Raw genomic sequence first — 13,938 nt, 5'->3', positions numbered from 1 at the left:
TGTAGATTGGCTGCTACCCGCAGTTTGAGGACTAACAATCACACAGCCATCACCACTGGTAGACACAATCGGGGTAGAAGGGTCAGGCTGGTCCTGATTAACACTCCGATCCTCCATGTTCCTATTTAGACAATAAGTAAAAATCATCAGTGATATAACTAATAAATAAAGCATGTTCTAATATGAATAAAACACAGTAAATAACCAATTTATAAATCATACATGTTGTAAATAAATAACTAACTTTTAACATATTTTTAAATAACAATATTCTCCCGTATCCCTTCGTGATGATCATCTCTCGTGCCATATTCGTCATCCAATTCATCTTCTACATTACATTCAATACAGGCAAGCCTATGAGAAAGAAGGAGTCTCAGAAATATTGAAATTTGAACAATCCTTCTCATCAATTATTAACCTCTCTTTTTCCTTCAAGAACTACTGACCATGTTTTACTTCTCGGATCTATGACATAAAACACTTGTTTCGTTTGGTCTGCCATAATAAAAGGTTCATTGCCAAAAACTTAAAGTACTCAAGTTGACTAATGTAAATCTCATCCTATCTTGATAAAAATTATTTTTAACATCAACCCACTTGCATTTGAAATATGGATTTTAAATTTAATATAGTCAACCTCCCAGATCTCTTCAATAACCCCCTAATAAGGCATGGATGTGAATAAAGGATTTTGGTCTTTCGAGCTGGAGAAGTGCATGCCTGAGGCCACTAGCGTAACACCACTGTTATGCACATTACTCCTGTTGTCTAGAGACTTTGTGTAGAATAAATACCCATTAATATCAAATGCAGTCCAGCATATAACATCACACTCAGGACCTTGTGCCAGCCCCTTAACAATATCAGAAACACAATCTTCCTTCTCAACCTTCTGCTTAAATCACTTTGCAAAAGTATTGTTATGCTCTCTAATTAATCTTTGCTCAGTTATCCTAATTCGACTATTTTGCTTCCTCACAAGTTCTTTATGCACATCTATATATTCTTGAACTTGATCAACATTATTCAAGATATGTAAGTGTGCTTGTTGCAATTCATGAGGATCAGCGGTCTTCACAGAAATGCCACGTCTATGATCTTTGACATCATTTGTCTCAACCCAATAGGTCGTACATTGATAGTCGTACATTATTCAAATAATCTTGGCAAATTCTGCTGCTTCTTCAGAGACATTTTTTTGTACAATGGATGCTTCAGGACGGTGTGGACTCTTCACATGTCCTTTTAGAACTTCATTGTTCTTTCATTGGGTATATCCATCGTAAATGCACAGCGCCACATAACTTTATCTCCCTCACTAGATGAACAATAGATGTATCATAATGTCAAAAAATGATGGAAGAAAGAGCTTTTCAAGTTGGCATAAGATAAGATATGCTTCATTTCTAATTCATCCAATTATGACATCTCTCAATTCATCTTTCTAGAAGCCTTGAATAGCCACTGGTAATAGTTGTTTGCATTATATGACAATCATGAGACTTGAGACCCACTAATTTTAAATCTTTCATTAACACGAGCTTTTTAAAATTTGAAGAATACCCTGAGGGAACTTTCATGTCGTATAAGCACTGACAAGGCTTCTTTCTCATCCTTGCATAAGTATGTTCAGCCGGAGGACAGTAAGTCCTCTTACCAACCGGCCTTGGATGTAAGTCTTCTTTAATTTTCATGTCCACCAAATCCAATCTTGCCTTCACACCATCCATCTTGACTTGCCTGGTATATCAAGAAGCGTTCCAACAATACTATCACACACATTCTTCTCCATATACATGACATCAATACAATGTCTCACATTAAGATAGCGCCAATATGGAAGGTCAAGAAGAGATCGATTTTTTTTTCATATACTTTTTTCACTATTCTTTAAGTCTTGCCAAATGTAACATTGATATCTTCACCAATTCATAAACTTGCTCCCCTGTCAATGGCTTTGGGCAGTTCCATCTCTTAACCACCATAGAAAGCTTTCCCATTCTACGATAATGGTGGTCCTTTTCAAGAAACCTCCTATGGCCAAGATAGACTGTCTTCTTTTCATGATGAAGTTGATGATAGCAGTGCCTGCTTCACAAATTGGACATGCTTTATGCCCCTTAACACTGTAGCCTGAACAAATTTCCATATGCAGGGAAGTCATTTTTGGTGCAAAAGATCATCGCATGCAACTTGAATACCTCCTTTTGATTCGTACCGAACACATCCACACCTACTTCCCACAGCTTTTTCAAGTCTTCGACCAAGGGTCTTAGGTAAACATCAATGTCATTTCCCGATTGTTTCGGTCCCGAAATGAACAATAGACAACATGATATACTTGCGTTGCATGCATAACATGGGAGATAAGTTGTAAATCACCAACAAAACAGGCCATGAACTATGTATGTTGTTAAGGCTGTTGTAAGGATTCATGCCATCTGTACTAAGTCCAAGCTTGAGGTTCCTGGATCACTGCCGAACTCAAGAAACAAAGTGTCAATTTTATATTCCATTGCTCTGAATCGGCTGGGATGTTGAAGCTTCCATCTGAAATCCTATCATCCGCATGCCATCTCAGATTCTTCCATCCTTTTCATTAGCAAACAATCGTTTAACCTTGGAATGATTGGAAGATATCATAACACATTCATAGGAGCTTGTTTTCTTTATACCTTGGTGTTTCACATACAGGACACTTTTGCTCCTCTTTATGCTCTCTCCTGTACAATATGCAGTAATATTCATCGGGCATGCGTATGTATTTTCTTTAAACTTATGCCCAGTGGGCATGAAAATAAATTTTCTTTGCCTCATAGTACACGAAAACAAGACAATACATTTTCTCTTGGAAGCATTAATTTGAATAACTCAAGCATTTCTGTGAAACTCTTATCACTCCACCCAGATCTAGCTTTCAAGTTCAAATTCACCAATTCCAACACTGCTTTCAACAAACTAAATTCCTCACACCCTGGATATAAGGTGTCTCTGCATCACTGTACATATTATTGTGTGCCTTGGGATTGCTCAAAAGCCTCTTTACCCACGTCACGAATCATGTCCTTTAATCGATCAACCATATCATCCTCCTCATCATCACAACAACAACAACACATGCCGCGATTGAGATGTACTCGCATGGTATATATCAATCTTTCACATGCCCATAGATCCATACTCTATAATAACTTTTGAGAAACCCCTCACAAATTAAATGTTCGTATACTTTCTAACTACACTTAGCTGCCTCTCATTCAAAACAGCCCCTACAAGGACAATAAAACCTCCTACTATCATCTTGAGCATTGCTTGAGCAAATTCCAAAACTCCTTAACCCCATTAACATACTTTGCGCTCGTTCGTTTGGCATCTATCCAACTACGATCCATGTTTAATTGTCTTCCTAAAACACGACAAAGTTTTATGGATTATTACTGAATCCATTATGATAGGGCCAAACAAAGAGTTATATATTAAAAAAAATAAGAAAGAAGTATGCTAACACAATAATTTTCAATTTAATTTGGAAATTTTTAATCTTTTGAGAATATTTTTAGAGTTGACTTCCCTCCTATCTAATAAGTAGGAGGGAAGCCAACTTTATATTTTGTGGCCCTTTCTATAAAGAAGGAGGGCCAAACATAATAATTTAAAAAAAATTTGGCAGAGTCTCCTTTAAAAGTTGGACTTTCCAATAAATTTACAATTAAAAATATAAGGAAAAATAATATCATTTAAATAAAATAAAGTCACATGCAATGCTTAATGGCCTTAGGCCTCTATCAGTACTCCACTAGCGTACAGAAAATAAATTAGTAATGATGTCACAACAATTTAATTCACAGAAAATAAACTAGCCTAATAAAATTTATATATGCACAACCCAATTCCTTTAAATTCAAAATCAATTAAAAATACCTAGTTCAGTTCCAATGAAAATACAAAAATAGCAATTTGGCTAAGCCCCCAGATGATTGGAACAAATAATCAATACATTACCCCAGGTTACTTCTTAACTAATCATCTTGTATTTTAAATAGTTTTGTATTTTAAAAAAAATTCAAACACCTACTTGTCTGACATTATATTGCAATCTTATTCTCTAGAGCAAATAATCCAAAATGGAATGAGGATTGTCAGAAAAAGAAAGAAGTAGTAAGAATGAAAAAACCATCCAAATTATAGGAATGGTACACTTTAAAACTTTGTTATTAATTTACAATTGTTTCACTTCCTTAACCTCTAATTTCCCAGATGAAATACACTATAACGTCCATAGTAATATTCTTGCTTTCTGAGCCTAGATGTTTTTTTTCTTCTTTTTCTAAACTCCCAAAGACAACTAACATGGGCTTTGAATTTGGAGAGGAAGAAAGATGATATGCAATCGTGTGTATATATATATTGAATAGTATCACTTATAAGTGTTAAGACGTTAAAGCTTAATTGGTTTAGTGAATGATATTTGCAGGCATATGTGCAATTTTTGTTAAATGGTCACATAATCATTAGTATGGCTTTATCTTAAAGTTATCGCTTCAAACCAAAGTTACTTTAAAGTTATACATATACTAGCAAGTCAGGGGCAGGAAGGACCTAACATTCAAACATCACTTACCTATCTTTTTCAAACAAAAAATGAAAAGAAAATTAAAAATTTTAAATATAATCCAAGAAAAGGAGGTTAAATTAATTAGCAGCATAATTTATCATTATACACGGATTAGCAGAGAAAAGAAGGGAAAAATTTCAAACACAACATAAGCAAGATTTCAGACATTAACGTAAGCACCCAATAAATAATTAATCTCAATCCACAACAATAAAGAAAGGATCAAAGCTGCTGACCTTAGAACTCCAACAACACGAAAAGGAGGGAGGATTTCACGATCAAGCCACGAATAGGGAAGGATGAAGGTTTATCCATGCATACCACCAGTCACCAGCTACAAAGGACGTCTCGCCCTAGTGTTTCAACAGCAAAAGAATGAAAGCAAATCTCGAACAATTGCAAGAGATTTTAGCAGAGAAGGGAAAGGGGTTTCGAAGAATTTGGCATAGGGAACGATCTCCACCAACTGCAATCAACCCACAGCCATCGACGATGCAAAATGACAGCACAGGTCGAACGAAGAAGGGCGAAGGAACGAAATAAGTGGGAGGAAGATCAGAGTAACAGCAATTTGGAAACAAAACCTAAACGAGAGGGTTAGAAGATGATGAACTCCTCGGCGCGAGTGACGAATATTTTGAAAAATGAAAGTTTCCAAATGAAAGTGACGTGAAGAAAAGGGGTAGAATGCAATATCTACACCGGTTAACAGGGCAACCCGGTATAGATATGGGTTCAGAAATTTATTTTTTAAAAAAAAAGACATCTACACCCGGTTGCTAAAGAAATCGGTGTAGATATTCTAGTTTTATTAAACCAGGTATATTTGAAACTAGTGTAGATAAGTTAATAAAAAAAGAAAAAAATATAATAAATAACTATGAAATACATCTACATCGGTTTACTAAGGGAACCAATATAGATATGAATATAACTACACCGGGTATAATTGGAACCGGTGTAGATAAATTTATAAACCCAAAAAAAACTATAATAATCTACACCAAGTACGAAGTATAGCTGGTGTAGATGTGACAAAAAGGGATATATATTGTTTAAAAAATATAGACATATTTACACACCGTTTAGAATTAACCTGGTGTAGATGTGTATATCTATACCGATTTAGAAGTAGATTCGGTGTAGATATTGGTGGAAAAAAATTTTATTTATGAAATTGCCACCGCCTCTATTTCTACACTATAGGCGCTATAACCGGTGTAGATATGGGGGTATAAATTTCATATTTTGTATAGTGATCACTTCATAAGCAACATAATGGGGTGTGAATAACATGATTAGCATGGGAACTTGACAACAGCTATTATCTAAAAATGGATTGATTAATATTGAGATCATGTTGTTTAAGTTTTCCAAGTGATTATTGAATAATACTAAGTATGTACTTATTATAGTCTTAAGCTTTGGACGAGCACTTATAGTAACAATTTTATTTGCTTCTTCCTGTAACTCAATGACACATGACAAGAGGCCTTAATTGGATGGTAATAGTTCTCGTTTTCTGCAAATTCAAATTTAAGCATGAGGTGTACAATATCAAGTCTTATCTTCTCTTTCTTTCTTTTTTTTATTTGATAGCAGTATAGGCTATATTTCTTTTCACCTATATTTATCACTTTATACATTATATGATTCTTTTGTCTAGGCAAACAAGAGGATATTAATTTTTCTTTTTCTAAAAATAAAAAATTACAAAGTTGTGACTAGGTGCAGTTTGATCATGACTTGGTGAAGGAATCACATGCACAGAGAAAATTGATTTGATAGCATCTATGTTTTGTCAATATAAGTAGATGAGCAATTCATTCCTTTAATAGTTCTTAAGATTTAATCATTTTGTAATCTAGCTTTATTAAGGTCCTGTTACTATAATTTTGGATTATCTATAGTTTCTTTCTTAAATAATCTAATTATGTTTGCTTTTGTCCCCGTTCATTTGCATCTTTAATGTAAATTTTTACTGCTATTTTTTTTATTAGTCATTATGGTAATCATGCTAATCATGCTAACTCTGCCTATGTTTATAGTCGGTCCCAAGCCCGGGTAAAGGAAGAGGGTTGTGTTAGGCCATCAACAGCCAAAGTAAAACTTTATTGAATCTATCATGAACATGGACAATAGATGTTATAATGCTAATACTAGGTCCTTGCCTGTAAGTAACACGCTGCATGGCTCAAGTACAGTGATAAGTGAGTTTAAAGCCATTGCATCGGAAATGTAGTGTTAAATGAACAAGGGCTATCGCGTCATTCTAGACGTGTTTGGCTAAAGAAGTTAGTCCATGAGAGCAAGATTAAATTTGGTACTTGGAATATTGAGACATTAAATTGTAAGCCTGTAGAGGTTGTAGGGGTTATGATTCAAAGGAAAATCAATATCCTATGCCTGTAAGAAACAAAATGGCATGGAGAAGAAGCTAAGGATATTTAAGGTTTCAAACTTTAGTATACAGGAAAAGTAAGCACACGCAATAGAGTAGGCATCATTATTGATAAGGAGTGGAAGAAGAACGTTGAAGAAGTTAGCAGAATTGGAGATAGAATTATTTCCTTAAAAATGATAGTTGGACGTGAGACTATTAATATTATTAGTGCTTATGCACACTTAACTCGGGACAGAAGCCAGTCTTGAAGAATTATTTTAGGAGGACTTGGAGGGGTTGATTCAACACATACCACAGAGTGAAAAGATTTTTATTGGAGGAGACTTTAATAGGCATGTCAGGAGGGAGGTTGGTCAGTATGCGAGGGTGCATGGTGGTTTTGGCTTTGGAAAGCTAAACAATGAAGGACAAACTCTTCTTGATTTTCATTGGCATATGATTTTAAAATTGCCAACACTTGTTTCAAGAAGAGAAATGAGCATCTCATCACTTACAAAAGTGGAGCCTCAAGGTCACAGATTGATTTTCTTTTAGTTAGGTACATGGATAAAAGACTATGTAAAAATTGCAAGGTGATTCCCGGGGATGCTGTAACGACACAACATAGGGTCCTTGTCCTTGATGTGTGTATTGTGAGCAAAATTCAAAAACGTTGACAAGTAGTAGCACTAAGGATTAGGTGGTGGCAATTAAAAGATGAGAAGCAAGACATTTTCAAGCAGAATCTTTTGGACAAAGAAATTTGGAAATCTCAAGGAAATACTAACATCTTGTGGGAGATATAGCTAAAAAGATAAGGGAGGTTGCAAAAATAGTTTTGGGAGAATCAAAAGGTTTTGGTTCGAGAGATAAGGAGTCTTGGTGGTGGAATAATAGTGTACAGGACAAAATCAAACATAAGAAAAACTGTTTTAAAGCCATACATTTGTGTAACAATAAGGAAATTAAGAAAGGTACCGTATGACTAAAAAGGAAACTAAGAGCGCTGTGAGTAAAGCTTATTCTAAAGCTTTTAAAGAATTTATAAGAGCCTTGAGACAAAGGAAGGAGAACTAAACATTTATAAGATTGCTAAAAGTAGGGAAAGAAAATCAAGAGATCTAGAACAGGTAAAGTATATAAAGAATGAAGAGGGAAGAATTTTAGTTGCAGATGATGAAATTAAAAACAGATAGGAGACTTACTTCTCCAAACTTTTCAATGATGGAGAGGGTTCGTCTAGTAACTTGGAGGATTTAGTAACTCATGAAGGAGAACAAAATTTGTCATTCTATCGAATAATATGTGATAAGGAGGTAAAGAAACTCTTAAAAATGACAAATGGTAGAGCCAATAGACCTGATTGTATATCTATTAAAGTGTGAAAATGTTTAGGTGAAGAAGGGGTGAGATGGTTAACTAAGTTATTTAATGTGATTTTACGATCTAAGAAAATGCCTGATGACTGGAGGAGAAGTACATTAATTCCTATTTATAAAAATAAAGGGAATATTCAGAATTGTATTAACTATAAAGGAATTAAACTCATGAGCCACATAATGAAATTGTGGGAGAAAGTAATTAAGCATAGGTTGAGATTGGAGACAAGTATTTTTAAAAATTAGTTTGTTTTATGCCAGGTAGATCGACTATAGAGGCGATTTATCTATTAAGGGGATTAATAAAAAAGTATCGTCATAAAGATAAAGATTTACACATGATTTTTATTGATTTGGAAAAAGCATATGATCGTATACCAAGAGAAGTGCTTTAGAAAGCCTTGGAAAATAGGGGAGTACGGATTGCTTATATTAAAGTTATACAAGATATGTACGAGGGGGCAAAAACTAGTATAAGAATGTCTAGTGGTCAAACAAAGGACTTTCCTATAAAGATTGGACTACATTAGGAATCATCTTTGAGTCCTTATCTATTTAACTTGGTCCTAAATGTTTTGATGGAACATATTCAAGGAAAAATTCTCAAATGTATGCTCTTCGCGGATGATATAGTTCTTATAGCAGAGACAAGAGAAGATTAATTGTAAACTTGAGTTATGGAGGAAAACATTGGAGTCTAAAGGTTTTCATTTGAGTAGGAGTAAAACGAAATATTTATATTGTAAATTTGGTAAGAGACTAGTCCGACAGTAATTTGAAAGTGAAATTGGGAGATTAAATTATACCTCAAGTGAAAAAGTTTAGATATTTGGAGCCATTATTAATCTGATTAGATATTTGGGAGCCATTATTTAATATGATGGCGAAATCAGTAGGGATATTTTACATAGGATCAAGCTGGGTGGTTTAATTGGATAAAAGCTTAAGGAGTTATTTACGATCGTAAGGTACCTAATAAACTTAAAGAAAGTTTTAATCGTACTACTATCAAATTGACTATGTTATATAGTAGTGAATGCTAGGCTCTAACAGACAGCAAGAGCATAAAGTTCGATAGCAGAGATGAGAATGTTACGATAGATGTGTGGACATAACACGTAAATATAAAATTCAAAAAATTCTCAAATGTATGCTCTTCGCGGATGATATAGTTCTTATAGCAAAGACAAGAGAAGAGATTAATTATAAACTTGAGTTATGGAGGAAAACATTGGAGTCTAAAGGTTTTCATTTAAGTAGGAGTAAAACGAAATATTTATATTGTAAATTTAGTAAGAGACTAGTCGACAGTAATTTGGAAGTAAAATTGGGAGATTAAATTATACCTCAAGTGAAAAAGTTTAGATATTTGGGAGCCATTATTCAAAATGATGGCGAATCAGTAGGGATATTTTACATAGGATTCAAGCTGGGTGGTTTAATTGGATAAAAGTTAAGGAGTTATTTGCAATCATAAGGTGCCTAATAACTTAAAGAAAAGTTTTATCGTACTACTATCAAATTGACTATGTTATATAGTAGTGAATGCTAGGCTCTAACAAGACAGCAAGAGCATAAAGTTAGAGTAGCAGAGATGAGAATGTTATGATAGATGTGTGGACATACACGTAAAGATAAATTCAAAATGAGCACATACGCGAAAAAGTGAGGGTAGCATCTATTGAGAAAAAATGGTAGAAATCATTTGAGATGGTTTGGGCATGTACAAAGAAGACCATAAGAGGGCACCAGTAAGAAGAATTGAACATATAACTTTGAGCCCTAGTAAAAGGGGTGGAGGAAGGTCTAAGAGAATACTCTTAGAAGTTGTTAAACGCAATCTCTTAATTAATAATATTTCTAAAAGCTTGGTAAATGATAGAGCACAATGACGTCTTGCAAATCATATAGCCGACTCCACCTAGTGAGATAAAGGCTTGTTGTTTGTTGTTGTTGTTGTATGGTAATCATGTTGTCAATTAAAGCTAGCCACATAGGAAAATGAGATTTTTTTTATAATTCCCCTACTTCAATCCTATTTATGTTCTTTAAACTTCTTAATCACATTTAAGTAAGAGGATTTGACAATTCTCTATTACATTCTTGGTTGTCATTGAAATGGATGTTGCTGCTTTTGAATTCTACAAATTTATGATAGATGTGTGGACATACACGTAAGATAAATTCAAAATGAGCACATACGCGAAAAAGTGAGGGTAGCATCTATTGAGAAAAAAATGGTAGAAAATCATTTGAGATGGTTTGGGCATGTACAAAGAAGACCATAAGAGGCACCAGTAAGAAGAATTGAACATATAACTTTGAGCCCTAGTAAAAAAAGGGGTGGAGGAAGGTCTAAGAGAATACTCTTAGAAGTTGTTAAACGCAATCTCTTAATTAATAATATTTCTAAAAGCTTGGTAAATGATAGAGCACAATGACGTCTTGCATCCATATAGCCGACTCCACCTAGTGAGATAAAGGCTTGTTGTTGTTGTTGTTGTTTGTATGGTAATCATGTTGTCAATTAAAGCTAGCCACATCGGAAAATGAAGATTTTTTTTATAATTCCCCTACTTCAATCCTATTTAGGGTTCTTTAACTTTCTTAATCACTTCATTTAAGAGGATTTGACATTCTCTATTACATTCTTGGTTGTCATTGAAATGGATGTTGCTGCTTTTTGAATTCTACAAATTGGACAAAACATATGACTGACTTCAAGGAAGAGGTGAGCTCATTGTAATATGTAAACATTAAAGTGTGGGTTAGTTGAAATTTAAAGTTGTGCTCCCTCCTTTATCATCTTATGGTAAGAAGATTTGTTTACTATAAAATTCATTCATTCATTTCACTACCATTAGCTAACAGCCTAAACTTTATCTATTCTATATGTATCAGTTAAGCACTTACAACAAGAACTTGAAGAGATGAAGCACATGACTAGGCAAGAATTTGTGGCCACTTGAGAAGGTACTCACTCGAATCTTTCCTCATGATCTTGTTAGATACATCATACAAGTTTGAAATAGCAATCCTTCAACAAATGAGTGGGTGGTTTTTGTACAGCTCAATAAAAGGAATTTGTGATAATTTTCAAGAGGTGCTTCCATGTATAGGGGGGCGTGACAAGGTATGGCTAAAAGTTCTGAGCTTTTCATCAATAATATTAATGAAAGTTTTCCATTATTTATTGCAATTCCAGAATTGAATTAACTTGGTGGCCATTATTGCAAAACATTTATATGCTTTATCAGTAAGATGCTATCTTTAAAAAACCTCTCTCTCTCTCTCTATGCACACACAGAGCTCATGAGAACATATGACAACATGGTATACTATGTTTGCATAAGCATTATTGTTAAGAACTGTGTTTGGCTTCTTTCCAAGGCATATGGTAGGGCAAATGGTAGGGAATGATCATTAGAGTTGTTATTCAGACAATAATTCTAATATTTATGTTGTTTTATTATTTTGTTATTTGTTTCATGACATTTTAATTTGTAGTTAAATTCTTTCATTAAATAAATATCTCCTTTTTTGGTAATAGTTGTTTTCCTCAATTATTATTTTTTATTAATAATATAGGGTATTTTTTTAGATTGAGGATGATTTTAACCATTTTCAATCCAAAAAATGCCACAGGGATAAGGTAACTTTCTATGTCTCCTAATATTATGCCCCCGATAGTGATGTGAAAGGGTATAAAAAAGTGACATAAAAATATTTGTCTGTAGTACTGACAATTGGAACTTGTGCCTTATTATGGCTACCATTTCCATGTGTAGCATCATTATGGCCATTCAAGCTTCAACTAAGTTTGTAGAGCAAGGGGCCAGCTCGTAAGTCAAAATTAATTGATAGAGTGTGGGATGCTAAGAATTAGAGATGATAAAATGGCTCTATAGTCTATACATGCAAAGAGTGACTATATTATTAATCCACCAATTTGTTGTCACTAACAAACTTCGTTGACATATATGATCCTACATAGATTGTTTTAATACACCCCCCTCTTTAGTCTTTAGTTGACGCATCATGTTACTGCTTCTTTCTAGTTAGCAAAGAAGGACCCCTTATGTTGTTACATTGGGTTTTAAATATATAAGCTGATGACTCTTTTTTCCCCCAGTAGAACAAATTATTTTTCATATGGCAAAGTGAAGAAATCTTAAACGAACGAATATCGTATTCAAAAGTCTAATTCATACCTCTGACTCTTCAAACACAAACACATTATTGGTCCAACATACCACAACTTTCAACAGCCATAATTACATGAGCAAGTGCCCAGGCTTTGATTCATACATAAACAACATATTGCAATTATTATTTCAATAACTTATGACTTTTTGGAACCATCAAAAATCAGGTATGTTGCAATCTTCTTTATAGAAATTGAGGCCCAATATTAACAGGAAGTTCCACCAAATCATCAGGTTAAATACTTGAAATGACACTTAGCCATTCTTCATCTTCATGGAAAGTTACCCAGTCTCCTTTATGATGTTGAACAGTAGCCTTTATATGGTTGATGATCAGAACACTTACGAGAAATTCATCAGGCATGTGTTATCCATGCAAGAAGAATGCATAACATGAGAATCATTGCTTTCAAGCAACAACTGATGACATGAGGAACCTTAAAATTACTGAGTGTCCTTCACCCTTGTAGGTGAACAAATCAGGATACTGATCAACACACAGCAGTTTGAAAATCATCCCACCCCTATAACTCTATCCCTTTAAATATAGCATTAACACAGGAATAAAGAGCTAGGTTAAATACTTGTTAGAGAAATAAGGTGGCCATAAAAGGAAGAAATTTTGGCAGAAAGGGAAAACAATCAAACATTGCATGCTCAATACATGAATTGGTACAAATATTCATCATGCATGAACCATGCTAATCAAGATGAAGTAATATAGTACTAAATGAAATATAAGTGTAAAGGGGAAAGTTAAATTAAGATGAGACATGTAAAATGATACTAGTTACTAAAATTAAAATCCTATGAGTAAAAAAACCATAGAATGAAAAACATTGAGGACCAACATATAAATTAATTTGTAGGTAGATGAATTAAAATCTCAAAAATGGCACTCAAAAAAATAATATTGCAGAGAATCCTAAAATAATATTTCCACAATTATATATTGCATGTAGCATTAATTTGAAGAAGCTACTCATCTAAATAGGAGTTTAGTATAGCATGATGACTTCGTGGGGGAAATGTCAAATAAACATGTCGGGAAATTAATTCTAGCAAATACGATTTTCTCATTATTCCCATAAACATGGATTTTTAATAATCATCAGCTAATACTTAATTGAACATCCTATTCAAACAAAATGATCATATTTACATTTATTGTGATTTGTTATTAAATTTAGATTGTATTTTCCTATTATGTATTCGTTAGGATTTCATGTTCGTTGGTTCTATACTAATATATACTGCAGACATGCCTTCATCTAGTGAATGAATAAACAGGCATAGTTTACCTCAAATTTGCCTCTTGCTCTCCTCTTTCTTTCTTTCTTACCTAAACTCTAT

The sequence above is a fragment of the Prosopis cineraria genome, unplaced genomic scaffold, assembly GCF_029017545.1.
Source record: "Prosopis cineraria cultivar Desert tree isolate PC_DT_omini unplaced genomic scaffold, ASM2901754v1 PC12, whole genome shotgun sequence".
Classification (NCBI taxonomy): domain Eukaryota; kingdom Viridiplantae; phylum Streptophyta; class Magnoliopsida; order Fabales; family Fabaceae; genus Prosopis; species Prosopis cineraria.
This window is presented reverse-complemented; position numbering follows the sequence as displayed.